Source organism: Lolium rigidum, chromosome 7 (assembly GCF_022539505.1).
Source record: "Lolium rigidum isolate FL_2022 chromosome 7, APGP_CSIRO_Lrig_0.1, whole genome shotgun sequence".
NCBI classification, from domain to species: domain Eukaryota; kingdom Viridiplantae; phylum Streptophyta; class Magnoliopsida; order Poales; family Poaceae; genus Lolium; species Lolium rigidum.
Window position 1 is genome coordinate 36,212,770 of NC_061514.1, and position 8,128 is coordinate 36,220,897.

An 8,128-nucleotide genomic window follows, 5' to 3' on the forward strand; every position below is an offset into this window, starting at 1 on the left:
GCTCCTCGGAAAGTTGTGTGGTACTTCCCGCTCGCCCCCCGGCTTCAACGGTTCTACGCGGACCGCAAGGAAGCAAAGCTCATGCGCTGGCACGCAGAAAGAAAGGAGCGGTGTTGAATGATAAAGAGCGGATTGAGCACCCAGTCTTCGACGCACCCTTCGGATGCAAGCCGGTGGAAAGCATTAGACAATGAATTCGGAAGTTTTGGGGCAGATCCCGAAACATCGAGGTTGAGTGCGAGCACGGACGGATTCAATCCGTTCGGAAACCGGAGCAGCACACATAGCACATGGCCCGTGTTTGTATGGATCTACAACCTCCCGCCACTGGCTGTGCATGAAGAGGAAGTACCTACGAGATGAGTATGCTAATTCAAGGGCCGACACAGCCAGGAAACGATATCAACATGTATCTCGAACAATTAAAGGAGGAGCTTGAAACGTTGTGGGCGGAGGAAGGGGTAGATACATGGGACGCCGTCGCGGAAGAATATTTCCCTTTGAGAGCCGCGTTGATCACGACGGTGCAGGACTACCTCGGATACGGTTACATTTCGTGCCGGTGTGCCATGGACACAAGGCATGTGTCGGTGCATGGAAGAGACGATGTTTTTGCAGCTTGGTAAGGATCCCGGCTCTTCGAAAACAGTTTACATGGGGCATCGAAGGTGGCTACAGAAGACCGACCCGTGGAGAAAGCGTGGAGATCCGTTCGATGGTACAAATGAACCCCGAGGACCTCCACGTAAGAAGAGCGGCGAAGAGATCGATACATTGCCGAAAGGTTGGAAGGAGTGCCTCGCGCCGGGAAAGATTCGTCAAAAGCCCGGAGAGAAGAAGAAGAAAAAGGAAACGACGCCGCTCATTGGTGTATGGAAAAGGAGGTCCGTGTTTTGGGACTTGCCGTACTCGGAAAATTCTCGATACACCTCAATCGCCTTGATGTCATGCATATTACAAAGAACGTGTGCGAGAGCTTGCTTGGCACTCTTCTCAACATGCCGGACCGGACCAAAGATGGGCCGAAAGCAAGACACGACCTGAAAGTTTTGGGCATCAGGGAAGAGCTTCAGATCCCGCCGGCCCAAGAGGGACAGTCGGAGGAGGAGGCGAACGGCGGTCAGAAGCGCAAAAGGATTAAGCAGCCAGACTATTACTGCCCCCCCTCCTGCTTCACTTTTAGTCCGGCCGAGGTCGATCAATTTTGCAATTGCCTTCTAGGAGTCAGAGTGCCCTTCGGTTACTCCGGGCTAATAGCGGATACATGGACCCCAAGAAACGAAACTTCAGCGGCATGAAGTCTCATGACTCGTCATGTGATGATGACGCAGATTCTTCCGGTTGCAATCCGAGGTATAATGGATGACCATGTCCGTGCAACGCTGATCGGGCTCGTAACTTCTTCGACGTCATAACTCGGAAGTCGATAAGCGTGAAGAAACTCGCAAGGCTCCGAGGAAGAGATCGTGGTGATCCTATGTGAGATGGAGATGTACTTCCCGCCTTGCATTCTTTGACGTGATGGTCCATCTCGTTGGTCCATATCATGGATGATATCGTCAGTCTAGGGCCGGCATTCTTACACAACATGATGCCGTTTGAAAGAATGAATGGGGTCATTAAAGGATACGTTCGTAACAGGTCACATCCGGATGGAAGCATCGTACAGGGCTACAAGCATGGTCACTACGGCTTGTCGTCTGTGGCCGATAAAAATGCGCGCAGTGAGAGGAAGCAGCGGGAGGCGGAGGAAATGAGGGACTCAATCCTAGCCCAAGTCCAAGCTGGTTTGGTACCGCAACCGGTACCGCAACTCAAAGCTACGCTCGTACCCGAAGTCAAAGCTGAAGTCGCCGCTTCAGTCCAAGCAGATTTCGATGCTCTACACGCGTGGTATGAGGGTGGCAAACAAGGCCCCCCCCCCCCAAAAAAATGCAAGTGGTTAGCTTCGACGGCAGCAACTCGATGGTGCCGCCGTCCGCCGGCAATGACAATGTTATAATGGAGACTCCTCCGGCCGGCGGCAATGTCGCTGGTGCTAGGGATTCACCGTCGATGCCGGGTAGCAGCCCCTCCGTCACTTGCACGCCCGCCGCCGCATGTGCTGGCTCGTCGACATTAGCCGAGCTCAACGCCCTCACGGTAATTAACTAATGTGTACATCAAGTTAATATATTAGTTTCGTCATCCTTGCCCTCTCTCTAACGCCATACACATGTTCTCGCAGGCGCTCTCGACGCCATGCACCTTCTTGATGAGAGTAAACGACGAACTCAAAGACGTCGCGAGGGGTCCATCATTCGGCCCCCGGATAAGAAGTGGCACACACGAGATATGGCGGATGACGTTTACCGGATTGAAGTGGATCGGGCGTTACCGGGCTATGAGGATTTGTTTCCTCCTAATCAACCGCATGGTGCCGATGACGATAGCCCGTTGAATCTGGCCTCACTGAAGGGTTGGTTACTGCTATGGCCGAAGACCCTAATTCGGATCAACACCTACTCGGGGTTGATGGCGTGTATTTCACACGTTCGTTGGGCAACCCCAAGAGGAAGGTATGATGCGCACAGCAGCAAGTTTTCCCTCAGAAAGAAACCAAGGTTTATCGAACCAGGAGGAGCCAAGAAGCACGTTGAAGGTTGATGGCGGCGGGATGTAGTGCGGCGCAACACCAGAGAGTCCGGCGCCAACGTGGAACCTGCACAACACAACCAAGCTACTTTGCCCCAACGAAACAGTGAGGTTGTCAATCTCACCGGCTTGCTGTAACAAAGGATTAACCGTATTGGGTGGAATATGATTGTTTGCAGAGAAAACAGTAGAACAAGTATTGCAGTAGATTGTATTTCAGTAAAGAGAATTGGACCGGGGTCCACAGTTCACTAGAGGTGTCTCTCCCATAAGACGAACAGCATGTTGGGTGAACAAATTACGGTTGGGCAATTGACAAATAAAGAGAGCATGACAATGCACATACATATCATGATGAGTATAGTGAGATTTAATTGGGCATTACGACAAAGTACATAGACCGCCATCCAACCGCATCTATGCCTAAAAAGTCCACCTTCGGAGTTATCATCCGAACCCCCTCCGGTATTAAGTTGCAAGCAACGAGACAATTGCATTAAGTATGGTGCGTAATGTAATCAACAACTACATCCTTAGACATAGCATCAATGTTTTATCCCTAGTGGCAACGAGCACAACACAACCTTAGAACTTTCTCGTCACTCGTCCCGAGTGTCAATGCGGGCATGAACCCACTATCGAGCATAAGTACTCCCTCTTGGAGTTAAAAGCATCTACTTGGCCAGAGCATCTACTAATAACGGAGAGCATGCAAGATCATAAACAACACATAAGCATAACTTTGATAATCAACATAACAAGTATTCTCTATTCATCGGATCCCAACAAACGCAACATATAGAATTACATATAGATGATCTTGATCATGATAGGCAGCTCACAAGATCCGACAATGATAGCACAATGGGGAGAAGACAACCATCTAGCTACTGCTATGGACCCATAGTCCAGGGGTAGACTACTCACTCATCACTCCGGGAGGCGACCATGGCGGTGTAGAGTCCTCCGGGAGATGATTCCCCTCTCCGGCGAGGGTGCCGGAGAGCGATCTCCGGGATCCCCCGAGATGGGATCGGCGGCGACGGCGTCTCAGCAATGTTTTCCGTATCGTGGCTCTCGGTACCGGGGGTTTCGTCACGGAGGCTATTTGTAGGCGGAAGGGCGAGTCAAGAGGCGGCACGTGGGGCCCAAACCACGGGCCGGCGCGGCCAAGGGGGGGCCGCGCCGCCCTAGGGTTTGGCGCCCATGTGGCCCCTCTTCGTCTCTCCTTAGGACTTCTGGAAGCTTCGTGAGAAAATAGGCCTCTGGGCTTTTATTTCGTCCAATTACGAGAATATTTCTTTACTAGGATTTCTGAAACCAAAAACAGCAGTAAAACAAGCAATCGGCACTTCGGCATCTTGTTAATAGGTTAGTTCCGGAAAATGCACGAATATGATATAAAGTGTGCATAAAACATGTAGATAACATCAATAATGTGGCATGGAACACAAGAAATTATCGATACGTTGGAGACGTATCAGCATCCCCAAGCTTAGTTCTGCTCGTCCCGAGCGAGGTAAAACGATAACAAAGATAATTTCCGGAGTGACATGCCATCATAAACTTGATCATACTATTTGTAAGGCATATGTAGAGAATGCAGCGATCAAAACAATGTGTATGACATGAGTAAACAAGTGAATCATAAAGCAAAGACTTTTCATGAATAGCACTTCAAGACAAGCATCAATAAGTCTTGCATAAGAGTTAACTCATAAAGCAATAATTCGAAGTAAAGGTGTTGAAGCAACACAAAAGAAGATTAAGTTTCAGCAGTTGCTTTCAACTTGTAACATGTATATCTCATGGATATTGTCAACATAGAGTAATATAATAAGTGCAATAAGCAAGTATGTAAGAATCAATGCACAGTTTCACACAAGTGTTTGCTTCTTGAGGTGGAGAGAAATAGGTGAACCGACTCAACATAAAAGTAAAGAGAATGGTCCTCATAGAGGAAAAGCATTGATTGCTATATTTGTGCTAGAGCTTTGATTTTGAAAACATGAAACAATTTTGTCAACGGTAGTAATAAAGCATATGCATCATGTAAATTATATCTTATAAGTTGCAAGCCTCATGCATAGTGTACTAATAGTGCTCGCACCTTGTCCTAATTAGCTTGGACTACTCGGATTATCACCGCAATACATATGCTTTAACCAAGTATCACAAAGGGGTACCTCTATGCCGCCTGTACAAAGGTCTAAGGAGAAAGCTCGCATTTGGATTTCTCGCTTTTGATTATTCTCAACTTAGACATCCATACCGGGACAACATAGACAACAGGTAATGGACTCCTCTTTTAATGCTTTAAGCATTCAACAACAATTAATTCTTTTCTCATTAGAGATTTGAGGATGTTTGTCCAAAACCGAAACTTCCACCATGGAACATGGCTTTAGTTAGCGGCCCAATGTTCTTCTCTCACAATATGCATGCTCAAACCATTCAACTCGGTGTAGATCGCCCTTACTTCGATACAAGACGAACATGCATAGCAACTCACATGAAATTCAACAATGAGTTGATGGCGTTCCCAGTAAACATGGTTATCGCACAACAAGCAACTTAATAAGAGATAAAGTGCATAATTACATATTCAATACCACAATAGTTTTTAAGCTATTTGTCCCATGAGCTATATATTGCAAAGGTGAATGATGGAATTTTAAAGGTAGCACTCAAGCAATTTACTTTGGAATGGCTGGAAAATACCATGTAGTAGGTAGGTATGGTGGACACAAATGGCATAGTGGTTGGCTCAAGTATTTTGGATGCATGAGAAGTATTCCCTCTCGATACAAGGTTTAGGCTAGCAAGGTTATTTGAGGCAAACACAAGGATGAACTAGTACAGCAAAACTCACATAAAAGACATATTGAAAGCATTATAATACTCTATACCGTCTTCCTTGTTGTTCAAACTCAAAACTAGAAATTATCTAGACCTTAGAGAAACCAAATATGCAAACCAAATTTTAGCATGCTCTATGTATTTCTTCATTAATGGGTGCAAAGCATATGATGCAAGAGCTTAAACATGAACACAACAATTGCCAAGTATCACATTACCCAAAACATTATAGCAATTACTACATGTATCATTTTCCAATTCCAACCATATAACAATTTAACGAAGGAGAAACTTCGCCTTGAATACTATGAGTAGAAACCAAGGACATATTTGTCCATATGCTACAGCGGAGTGTGTATCTCTCCCATAAGGTGAATGCTAGGATCCATTTTATTCAAACAAAACAAAAACAAAAACAAACCGACGCTCCAAGAAAAAGCACATAAGATGTGGCCGAATAAAAATGTAGTTTCGGGGGAGGAACCCGATAATTTGTTGATGAAGAAGGGGATGCCTTGGGCATCCCCAAGCTTAGACGCTTGAGTCTTCTTGATATATGCAGGGGTGAACCACCGGGTGCATCCCCAAGCTTAGAGCTTTCACTCTCCTTGATCATGTTGCATCATACTCCTCTCTTGATCCTTGAAAACTTCCTCCACACCAAACTCGAAACAACTCATTAGAGGGTTAGTGCACAATATAAATTGACATATTCAGAGGTGACACACTCATTCTTAACACTTCTGGACATTGCATAATGCTACTGGACATTAGTGGATCAAAGAAATTCATCCAACATAGCGAAAGAGGCAATGCGAAATAAAAGGCAGAATCTGTCAAAACAGAACAGTTCGTATTGACGAATTTTAAAATGGCACCAGACTTGCTCAAATGAAAATGCTCAAATTTAATGAAAGTTGCGTACATATCTGAGGATCATGCACGTAAATTGGCATAATTTTCTGAGCTTCCTGCAGGGCAGTGGGCTCAGATTCGTGACAACAAAGAAATCTGGAACTGCGCAGTAATCCAAATCTAGTACTTACTTTTCTATCAACGGCTTAACTTGGCACAACAAAACTCAAAACTAAGATAAGGAGAGGTTGCTACAGTAGTAAACAACTTCCAAGACACAAAATAAAAACAAAGTACTGTAGGTAAAAACATGGGTTGTCTCCCATAAGCGCTTTTCTTTAACGCCTTTCAGCTAGGCGCGAGAAAGTGTGTATCAAGTATTATCGAGAGATGAAGCATCAACATCATAATTTGTTCTAATGATAGAATCATAAGGTACCTTCATTCTCTTTCTAGGGAAGTGTTCCATACCTTTCTTGAGAGGAAATTGATATTTTATATTTCCTTCCCTCATATCAATAATAGCACCAACGAGTTCGAAGAAAAGGTCTTCCCAATATAATTGGACAAGATGCATTGCATTCAATATCCAAGACAACAAAATCAACGGGAACAAGATTATTGTTAACGGTAATGCGAACATTATCAACTTTACCCAAAGGTTTCTTTGTAGAATGATCAGCAAGATTAACATCCAAATAACAATTTTTCGGCGGTGGCAAGTCAAGCATATTATAAATTTTCTTCGACATAACGAAATACTTGCACCAAGATCACATAAAGCATTACAATCAAAATCTTTAACCTTCATCTTAATGATGGGCTCCCAGCCATATTCTAGCTTTTTAGGAATAGAGGCTTCGCGCTCTAGTTTCTCTTCTCTAGCTTTTATGAGAGCATTTGTAATATGATGCGTGAAAGCCAAATTTATAGCACTAGCATTAGGACTTTTAGCAAGTTTTTGCAAGAACTTTATAACTTCAGAGATGTGGCAATCATCAAAATTCAAACCATTATAATCTAAAGCAATGGGATCATCATCCCCAATGTTGGAAAAAAAATTTCAGCAGCTTTATCGCGAGCGGTTTCAAGCAGCTTTAGCAATTTCAGCAGTTTTTCGCGCTTTTGCATTAGAAGTGGAAACATTGCTAACACCAATTCTTTTATTAGTATGAGTAGGAGGTGCAGCAACATGTGTAGCATTAGCATTACTAGTGGTGGTAATAGTCCAAACTTTAGCTATATTCTTCTCTTTAGCTAGTTTTTCATTTTCTTCTCTATCCCACCTAGCACGCGAGTTCAGCCATTAATCTTATATTCTCATCAATTCTAACTTGAATGGCATTTGCTGTAGTAACAATTTTATTTTCAATATCCCTATTAGGCATAACTTTCGATTTCAAAAGATCAACATCGGAGGCAAGACTATCAACTCTAGAAACAAGAATATCAATTTTATTGAGCTTTTCCTCAACAGATTTGTTAAAGGCAGTTTGTGTACTAATAAATTCTTTAAGCATGGCTTCAAGTCCAGGGGGTGAATTCCTATTATTGTTGTAAGAATTTCCATAAGAATTACCATAGCCGTTGCCATTATTATAAGGATATGGCCTAGAATTGTTCGGTAAGCATTGTTGTTGAAATTATTATTTTTAATGAAGTTTACATCAACATGTTCTTCTTGTGCAACCAATGAAGCTAACGGAACATTATTAGGATCAACATTAGTCCTATCATTCACAAGCATAGACATAATAGCATCAACCTTATCACTCAAGGA